Below are 11,062 nucleotides of genomic sequence, written 5' to 3' on the forward strand. Positions count from 1 at the left end.
AATTATATGCATTTTGGCAAATCTTCTACTTTATACAAACATGATTCTGTTGGGACAAGAAGACCCTGTCTGTGACATTCTGAGTTTCTACCTGTTAATGAGATGCTGACATTTACGCCTAATCATCCTTTTATAGTCATTTTGAAACCAGCATGTTTAAGACCAAGGACTCATTCAATGGCTCTTTTAAGTGAATAGCAGGAAGACACAAGCATTGCTCTCAAATTTGAATTTTACATAAATGTGCTGGGTTTAGAGGGGCAACTAAAAGACAAGCTGTGTGAGCTAAGAGAAAACCAATAATAAGAAAATTTAATTAGAAAAGTTCTGGTCAGTGGTCTGTGAAATAAAGGTACCATTGGCATACTTGTTTAAAATACATCAAAGCCCAACAGAAAGGTTCAGCAATTACTATAAGTTTTCACTGAAATTTTTAGTAAACCCTAAGTGTATTGTGGCTGCAGAAGTTATGATTTAAACTGGAATATTAACAACAGGTTGAATAGAAATACTTTAATAACAGAAATTAATAGTGACATGCCACTAGAAAATCTGATTACTATTACAGGACTGAAGTTACCAACAGTATCAAACACTGAAGATGTACTAAAATTTAATTCCAAAGAAAGACTGCCGATCAGTGTGTAATCTTATTATCAGCCCAGCCAGGACTTTCCCAACCCTGAAAGAACATTCTAATTTTTTCAGAAATACAGGTTGGTAATATTTAGAGTTGAGACATTCACCTAATCTCAGTGAATTTTAATGCACAGTGTGCAAGTATGGTACTCAGAAATGTCAAAAGAAACCATTTCCCTGCTAAGAAGGAAAATAAATATGTGTTGGTCTTACAAGTTTACTAGAATTCCTTTTGTTTAGTCACAAAGACAAGATAATACAAAAATATGGTCATGATTTATATTTTGTGGAAACTATTTGTATAAAGACAAGACATTAATCACCTTGACTGATGTTAATTTGAAAGGGACAACATAAAATCAAGAAAGCAGGGCCTAAACAGCATATTTAGGAGCAGAGGTCTCAAACTCTCTGAGTGATGACACTTCTGAACTGCTCAGCACTGCCTGGTTGTGTTGGAGTAGCCCAGGCAAACAAGTACTTTGCTGATAGCAATAAAGAATATAAAGAACTCTATATTTACATTTTAATGAATCCTCGAGGTTTTCAATTTTCATTTTTTCCATAATGAATCAGAAATGAAGCTGGAAAAGGCAAGAGGTGTTAATTGGCTGGGGTTTTAATCTGAGGATGATCCAGAGCAATTTTTGCTAAGGTCTCCAACAGAGAAAACTTCAATATTCTGGCTTTGGACTTCTTCCTGATTTGTGTCTGGAATTTTTAAAGTATCTACAGATCGTTTATTCAGAAGCAGGACCTTTTCCTATCACTATGGACCACGAGCATGATTTGAGTTATCCTATTAGATCACAACTGGAAGTCCAGACTAAGATCTTAAATCTTGTTAGAAGCCTTTCAATATAATTTTAGCATTGACAGGCTAGAGGCAAATCTCCCAAAATCTCCTTTTACAATATCAGATGGAGTGACACTACTACTAACTACTGACTAGTACTAACAAAAATATTCTGAGCCCTCCCGCAGAGGAAAGGTGTCCAATCGTGCACAAGGTGCAGAAGATGAAAGAAGAACACAGTATAAAGCATCCCAGCTGTAGAGTTTTCTCCTATGAGAAACAAGAGCAGGCTTGTACTATGTGCCCTTATCCCATCGTGCAGACTATTTCCTTATATGTATGCAGCAGAAACCACCCAGGAGATCATCCAAAACAACTTTGAATTTGTCTCCAAAGCAGGTATTGAAATCAGTCTTCTGTCTGTGTCAATGTCCTTGATGTACACGGTGCTTAAACACTGCTGTAAAAGACACATCACAAAATATAGAGTCAGGTATGCTCGATCAATTGTAGCTTTTGCACAACTAACCCTTGTTACTGCTTCAGGAAATAAATCCACTGGATTTATACATTTATAGGATTTCCATTAAGTCCTATACTGTTTACATTAGCTTTATATTTAAGGACTATATGCAGTCCTAATTCTGATTTCTAGAATTGCAAGAGGGATTGTAAGTCTCAGCAGCAGTAAAATTTCATCCTGAGCCAAAACATTATGCAAAGTCAGTGATATATAGAGCATGGGGATCCCCCCGTCAGCAAAGTGATGTCAGAAAATTATCCTCTTTGGTCTCCCAGAAGAAGTTGACCTACCTTAGTTCTGTTACATTGAATTCATTGACTAATTGACTTTATTCCTCTAGGCACTGTTGAAATCAACACACGGAGTTTTCATGGCTTGATAGACAGAAGTCTGCAAATATGTATTTGTATAGCTTTAAAGGATGATGGTGTTCCTGTACACAGTCAATTGCAATTGGTATTTTCAGGTGTGACTAAAATTTTGTTCCATTCCATTTCTTTTTTGCTTTACTTTCCAGCACAGAAAAATTTTTCTGTTCTTTAGCTTATGGACAAGAACATCTATATTCTCAGGCAACAATTCATCCACACAGCAGTCAAAGAGTTCCATTTGTGCTTTGAACTCAGCATAATTTTCTCATTTTGTATTTTAAAGTCATTGTTTTCCTATTGCTATGGACTGACAGTGGCATGACCTTCCTTGGAAAGGCCCAAGACCTTTACTGGCAAACGCTACCTGTCCCTTAAAAGGAGAAGGAGTGTGAGAGTTTTCAAACTGCCTACTGCAAGGCAATCCACGTATCTGGCAAATGGCCCATCAGTCCTCACTGCAGGGGAAGACAGGGAAAGTGTGGTCAGAAGAGAAAAGACATTGTTCAGACAGGTATGTGGTAGCTGTTTGGGGAGTCACGTGCCTGGTTACAGAGGTCAGGTATCAGACACCAGGTCTGGCACAGCAGCAGCCCCTGCAAAGAGGATCCAACTGCTCTGGGCTCGCTGCCATCCTGACAGATGGGCACATGTGCAAGTATCCAGGTAGAGGTAGGCAGGTATCTGTTTTGGGATGTTTTAATGGGGAATCTGTGCTGAATGTCAGTGCCCATGACTGAACAAAAGCACCATCCCTGATCCCACATGGTGTACAGATGCAGAAAAGCTACAAGCTCAACTCTGGACTCTGAGTCTTCCACCTATACCTGCTTTCAGGACAATTAGATTTCTAGAGTGATCCAAAGGGACCTAAATACAAAAGAATCAGGCTTAAACACATGATTTTAAGCAGAAGGAGGGATTGCAGAATATACCTGCCTCATGGCTGAGAAAGGTATTTGCTGTTGTTGTGATTTGGTCCCAGCCAACCACCAAGCACCACACAGACACTCATTCAGTTCATTCACTCATTCCCCAACCAGTGAGACTGGGGAGAGAGCAAGAGGGGTGAAAGCCAGAACACTCGTGGGTTGAGATAAAGACATTTTAATAAGAAAAGCAAAAAGCACAAAAGCACACATGCAAAACAAAAGAAGGAATTCACTCCCTGCTTCTCATGGGCAGACAGGTGTTCAGCCATCCCCAGGAGAGCAGGCCCCCATCACACATAATGGTTACATGGGAAGACAAATGTCATCAATCCAAACATTCACCTTCCTCTTCTCCTCCCCACTTTAAATACTGAGCAGGATGTCCTATGGTCTGGAATATCACTTTGGTCATTTGGAGTCACCTGCCCTGGATATGTCTCCTCTCAGGCACTTCCCAACTCCCTCATCACCATCCCAGTATGAAAAGTAAAAAACTTGGTTCTATGTAAGCCCTGCTCAGCAATAACAAAAACATCTCAATATTATCAACCCTGTGTTCTGCACAAATCCAAAACACAGCCCCATACCAGCCACTGTGAAGAAAATTAACTCTGCCCCAGCAAAAACTTGTATAGCCCTTCTGGGGCACTTGTAACAGCAAGAGTCATTTGTGAAGAGCTGGTGCCTCTGATGTACCCATTTGTAGGCATTGCTGTAGATAAAACACACTTGAAAGACTACAGGGAACAAAAGCATTGAGCTGGCTTTGAAAGCGAAACACAGTGAGGGTCAAGTCTCAAGACAGACTTACAAATTCTGTAACATCTGCTGAAAAATGTATCTGTCTCACTTGTCTTCAGACTCTCCTCTAACAGGTGATAACAGATCTGCGTGGGTTTTGTGTGACAGCGACAACCTGGAAGCTCGACAAGATCATGAAACACATTTTATATAAGCCATCAACAGCAATATTCAGCCACTAGAACCGTAGGCTGGTGGAAATCCATGTCCATTTATTTCAGTCAACATGTCAGAATTTGTTTTTTACAAAAAGAAGAAATCAAGGAAGTTTCTTCATAAGCCACAAGTATTTTCAAATGTTTACTTTCAAAAAAATACAATGGAAAAGAATAGCTACAAGGCAAAACTAGCTACAAGGTTATCCACAAATGAAAGTGAACCAGGCAAAAACACAGTCATGAAAAATGAGACAGAATTGCATTTTGGGAACTGAGACTCACTTCTTACACAGATATCATTATATTTAGGGACAAATTCTTCCTTAAAACACTCATGAACATGTCTGGTGGTCCTTTTTGTAGCACAAGGGAGTTTGGACACCTCATACACATGGAGCAGCTCAATAACCTCTCTCCTAGAAAATGAAAGGTGAATACATTTATTTTATGTAAAAATTGTTGGGTATAAAAAACCCACTTTAGACCTCAGGTATTCTGAATTTTATGTGTGTCTAAAAAAGAAATAACCCGAAATCTGATCCAGTAAAATGTATCGGTTACTAAGAGATTTTCTCTTGTGGCATGCTTTATAAGTATATAATAACAACTTGGAAAATTCTGATCTTGCAGCTTTTCAAACAGAAACATTCTGTGGCTTTGGAGAAATTTATCACATATTTAGCAATGAAAGCCTTAACACTGCACTGCAGACAAGTCTTCTCAAACCTTCTTGGCACAGATCACATCTCCAAGCTCAGGAAAAACCACAGCAAGGGTGTAGTTCAGCCACAGGGACATCCCCTCACACATGACTGCCTTCTCTTCTCCCAGCCCTGTTCCAGATGCTGAGCTCTCCTTACATCCATGACAGATGTGCAGTGTGACATTCTTTGGCCTTTTTACATGGAAGCTGGCCTGTCCCAGGATGCATGGCTGCTTTCATGGCTGCACATCACTACCTTCAGGAGGGAGAGCAGTGTCAGGAAAGCATTACATGCAGTTGCAACTTATTTTAACAGCACTGTGGCTGCAAAGCACAGAAACCTGTGACCAGAGAACTCATTTACTGGTCAGAGAGCTCTCTCCACTGAGCACAGCTTAGCACTGCCAGCATGTGTCCCACCAGGTCTCCCTCGAATCGCATCTGTGCACGAAACAAAGCAAACATATTCCAAGAGTTTCACATTCTGTTTAGATTGTTTAATGAAAACAGCTTTCACAGGCAAGGATGCTACTACAGGTTGCATGTGTCATGCAATGTAACAGTTTAGAGAGGAAGATAAGCACACTGAATTTTGGCTCTACTTGCCAAACCTGAACAAAAGGTTGTCCATTTTAGTTCCAATGGAATGATGAACTGCCAGTAGCAAGCCCAAAAGCTGCAAAATAATGTAGCATCAGCCAAATAAACACACTTCCTGGCTGCTTCCAAAACCAGGTGCATGCAGAAGATGCTGAGAGCATGCTTGCAGCAATGGGCCACTGGGGAGGCAGAAAGGCAGGAGACAGACAAAGGGCACAGGCTCTGGGAATTCCATGGGTTTCCACACCAGTCTGGTGCCCCATTACTGGATTTTCTCCATCAGCACAAGCAAGGCCTGGAGAAAGGAAGATGAAATCAAACTCCCTGGGGTAGGGTTTGATAGTTCCTATTTTTAGGTGTCCAAGTTAGTTTTTTAAAGTTTGCATTGGTCTCCCACTTAAAAAAGAGCCATTGGAGAGAAGGTGATCCACTCTGTCCTCAGACAGACAATGGTGATCCTCTCCAGAGGTGCCTCCCATTCTGCACTGTGCTCAGAAAGCATTGACTGCTTCCTGGTCCTGTAGGAATCCCATGAAACCAAAGAGTCAGAACTGAATCCAGACTGCTGTATTGTGTCTTCAAGGATATTCACTTGAGAATCAGGACCCAAATGAGAGACTTTTTCCTTATATGTGAGCTCTTCTGAACAGGGAGAACCAATTTGAGCATGAAAGGGAGAACACGAACATGACCTCATGTCCCTGAGAAATCTGCTAACAAATCTTCTAGTTCAAGTGTATGGTATTAAAAATATCAAACCCCTCAGATATTTCCTATTGCTAAAAGTGAACATATGCAGCAAATTACATCTCATTATCATCATTTCACCAACACAGAAATTAATTGGTGACACCATGAGGCTAACTTCATAAAACATGGGTGTCAAATCAATCTGCCTGTGTTTCAGACACTGGCAACAACTTATGTACACTAATAACATGTCCCAAATTTCCATTGTCTTCATTTTCCTGTGCATCCCTTGACATGCTGAAATAAGTATTTAGGCCCCTTCACTCTATTTACATGATTCCTGAAAAATTAAATCACTGTTTTTAAAAGCTGTGGCTTATAGTCTGATTTGCTTTAGTTTTTTTTTCCCCTTCTGTGCATTTCTTTTCTAAATATAGCATATCTATATAGCTTTTTGTTGGTAAAAGTGCCTCTCTTGACACAAGACCCAAAGCAAGGTTCTGCACAAAAGAAAAGATATAGTATTCATTCCAACATCAGGGCAAATTTGTGCCTCTGTGCTATAGCATGAAGCTATCCTAAAGAGAGCTTATCCCATCTTGTGGTAATTTTTCACAACATCAGGTTGTGCAGTGTAGCTCCTACTACCTACATTTAGTGGTGAAGAGAGCATGGTGAAAGACTAAAGCAAATGTTTAGCAGATAGCATGGCATTCTGTAGCTGCCATCAGCTTCCAGTAGCATAGCTTGTGGTCTTCATATCTGTTCTTGGAAAAGTTCACCATGTGGCAAGATAAAGGAGTTCAATTACAGCACCAGCGTACCTTTGCAGTCTCTTTGATCAGCTCTCATCACTCTGCCCTAGCAGTGGAGGGATGAGCCCACGATTTTAGAAGCATCCAACCCATAATTTTCCATACATAACTACAATTATATGTCGTATTTCTCTGGCTGAAATATTTTTAGTGGTGTAACACAGAGTACATACAAGTCTTTAAAGACTGCCCTGGTAACCCCAGCAGGGTGATTCCCTGATATCAGACTGGTTTAATCTTTCCCTTGCTCTGCCTTGGGATGGCCATGAGCAGGTGACAACCTCGGTACAATGGGAGGTAATCCTCTCCCTGGTGTGGTGCCATCCCCTCAGCACTCCTGTGGCAAGTGGGACTGAACCACTTTACACCTATAGGTGTTTGGTCCCTTGAGCATCCTCAGATTCCCCTTGGATTCCTAAGGGTCAGGAATTCAGACTGCCTGCACACCACGTGAAGTGGGCTGAGGTCCTTCTAAAAGCGAGGTCTTAATCTAAGGAGAAGGACTGCTACATTTCTTGTTATTTAAAAATATGGATATCATTTTGTACTTGAAAGAGAGTGATGCAATGTCTGCCTAGTGCTGATTTCAGTGCTAGTAGTTCTTAGGCATGAACTGCACATGCAAACGTGTTCACAGGCTGAGGGCAGCTCCTGTGGAAGCTGAAGATGGCAAAGTTCAGGGGATCCCAGCTCTTTTCAGATGAAGCCAGCTGGCCAATGGCACTGAGTACAAGGAGGTCACAGCAACCTCAGAGGCTCCTCAGAGTATTAATGCTTCGTCTTCAGACTCCATTTGGGTTGCTGGAGTCACATTCATTGCTGCTCCAGATCAAACTGATCCCAGCGGCTTCCACGTATGCTGGCTTTCCACATTCACCGTGCAAGGAACAGGGAAGAGCAGCAGGATACCTCATTCCCCGTTTCACCCGAGCATGCTGGGTTGTGCTGCTTGCCACACAGCCACAGCTGGCAGAGCCCAGCCGCTGCAGTGCTGCCACACACGGCCCTGCAGTGCTGCCACACACGGCCTTGCAGCGCTACCACACACGGCCTTGCAGTGCTGCCACACACGGCCTTGCAGTGCTGCCACACACGGCCTTGCAGTGCTGCCACACACGGCCTTGCAGCGCTGCCACACACGGCCTTGCAGTGCTGCCACACACGGCCTTGCAGCGCTGCCACACACGGCCTGGCAGTGCTGGCACACACGGCCTGGCAGTGCTGGCACACACGGCCTTGCAGCGCCACCTTGAGGCCGCAGCGAGGCATCCCCACCGCGCCCGCACGGACAGCCCCTCCCGCCTGCAGCTGCGCCCAGCTTCAGTGACGAACTTCGTTCCCTTACACAGAAAAGGGAAGGAAAGGCAAAATAAAACAAAAGGACCTGGCCCTTCGCAGTGCTAGGTCATCCATCAAAAGCTGTGTCCAAATCTGCAAAGTCCTGAGTCTTGTTACTGTATCTTGGCAGAGATTTCACAGAATGCCCCACCCTGAGCCTGGTTCCTCTTCCATTCCTAGTGTGGTACACTGGTCAGTAAAACTAGTAAAAAATGAGATTAGCACTTTTAGAGAAACCTTAGCATGACCTCCTGAGCAGCAATTTTACAACCACAAACAGTTATAGGCACAACAACTGTGGTAAAAATAATTTGAGGAAGTGATGTGCAGCTCAAATATGACATAATACATCATTTTTAACATAAGCCAAAAGTTTCTACCACATGTAATCAACAGAAAACCTAAATCAAGTGAATTAAACATTTGGCTTTGGGGGTTTTTTTTCACCTTTGTACTTAAGATAGATACTGACAAGGCCAATTCTAGCTACTTATTGTTTATTGCTCAGAAAGAATGATTTTGTTAACATACAGGCCTAGCATTCTCAAATTAATGAGGCACCGGCATATATTTTCTAGCCTAGTGGAGTCTTTACTATTTCTGAATATTACTATTTATTGTAATTCATTCTTCAAAGCAAAATTTCTAAACACCAAATCCTATTCATCTCTCACATTCTCCTGTCTTTGCTTTAACATTCTTCCAACCTCCACCTTCTTCTTCAGTATTAAACTAATAGCTTTCATGGAAACCTTTACAGTTTTAATGTGCTTTATTGATAGGTGCATGTAAACTTATCAGTAATGATTAGAAGCAAAGGAATGTGGTATTAACACAATGACACATTTATCAAATATAAACTCCATAAAACAAAGTCACTTTGTAAGATACACAGAATAAAAAAACAAGACTAGTTTACCCCTTAACCTAAAGTTTAAGTTAGGTGCAAGAGGTCTAAATCTCCTTGTTCTCACATATAACATGGATACAGCATGACATATTTTTAGTAATCTAGTAAAATCTGTTTACTTCAGTATCTTTGGGATGTTTTTGGTTGATATTCAGTTTGGTTTTTGGGTTTGGTGGGGATTTTTTTGTTTCATTTGGTTTATTTTCTGGGGGTGGGGACAGGGGGAGTTGAGCAAAAATAGCCAACATCTATCAGGGATTTGATGATGTTAGATCAAACTTCTTTAAAGCCCAGCCTGAGCCTCAGAATGTACCATTTTGGGGAACAGCTTTCAGACACAAAGCTCACATCTGTGATATGCTGGGGTCCATGCAGATCATGTGAAGGCTCTTCAGCTTTCCACAGCATTTTGGAGAACAGATGCCCCAGAGAAACGTTCACATGTGACATTTTAGGCCTTAATATCCTCTGTGCATCAGGGCTCTGCTAACTTTGGGGACCTGTTTGTACAACCTCCAATTACTGTTAATAGTATGAACTCATGAAGGAGTTGGTTCTTCGAAAACTGTGGCAAGTTTCTTTGTCTGTGTATACCCACAACAAGAAGAGCAATCAGCAGAGTCTCTGAGGGATTCTTGGTGCTGGCTCAGCCCCTGTTGTTCCATTGATTAGACATGGGAGCTTCAAAGCTGACCTCTGACCAGCGAAGGACTCCTGGGACAGACAGAGGCAGTTTTTCCTACAGCTTGTGAGATGAAGGAGTGGAAAGGATGTGAAGCTGTGAGCAACGAGATAAAAAAGCCAGAAATGACAGAAGAGGAAACAACAGAAAAGGATTTTTTTTAAGGACTGGAAGAAATGAGAACGTGGAGGATACACAGGAAATATCATTTAGGAATGGCATAGATAGAAAAGCTGTTGTGGTGGGAGCTGTAGTGTCCTTTGCTGCCAGACTAACCAGGGTTGTCAGGGAAGCTAAGACATCCAGTAAAGAATAATACAGGCCTGTTGGTATCGAGCCCCTGAAGATTGGAACCAAACTTTGCAACAACTTTTCTTGTTGTATCAGTGGCTATAGCTGCACAGTTACGACTAAGCAATTGCAATTGTGAACATTGTACGTTTGGCTAATCCTCTCTTAGGAACAGGGAAAACAACCGCGGGATGAATGGGCTGTCTAGATGACAGCGGCCAGGAGTGAGCTCAGGAGGACTGAGCAGTACCTGGGGGGAAGGTCATTCCGGCAGTGGGAGATCATGACCAGCGGCTCACTGGCCACCTACTCAAGGCAGACCCCACACTCGGGAGGAGAGCAGAACCGCGCCTGCGGAATAATCACCATGAGAAAGGAAAGGAATGACGAGCGAATAGGGGTTTGAGTCCTAATTAAAAGAAAAGTTATGTAACCAAGAATTAAAAGAAAAATTTGTAACCAAGGAATGCTGGCGTCTTTGTTTGTTAAATGTATAAATAGCGAAACGTTCTGGTGACCGGGGAGCCAGCCTTTTTGGCCACCACCAGGCTCCCTGCTTGGCGCGAACCGGAACAAAACCGAGAACCGCAGGAACGGCGCCTCGGTGCGTGAACTGGCCCCACGGGCCCCGCGTTCGGGGCGAGGAGCCCGCGTTCGGGGCGAGCCGGCCCCGGCCCCACGGAGCGCGCTCCGGCCGCCGCCATCCCCGGGAGAGGAGCGGGCGGGGCGGGGCGGGGCGGGAGCAGCCGGGCACGTGCGCCTTGTTTTGGGGGCGGGGCCGCCGGGGGGCGGGGCCGCGGCCGCGAGGCGCCGCGC

The sequence above is a fragment of the Prinia subflava genome, chromosome 2, assembly GCF_021018805.1.
Source record: "Prinia subflava isolate CZ2003 ecotype Zambia chromosome 2, Cam_Psub_1.2, whole genome shotgun sequence".
In the NCBI taxonomy this organism is placed as follows: domain Eukaryota; kingdom Metazoa; phylum Chordata; class Aves; order Passeriformes; family Cisticolidae; genus Prinia; species Prinia subflava.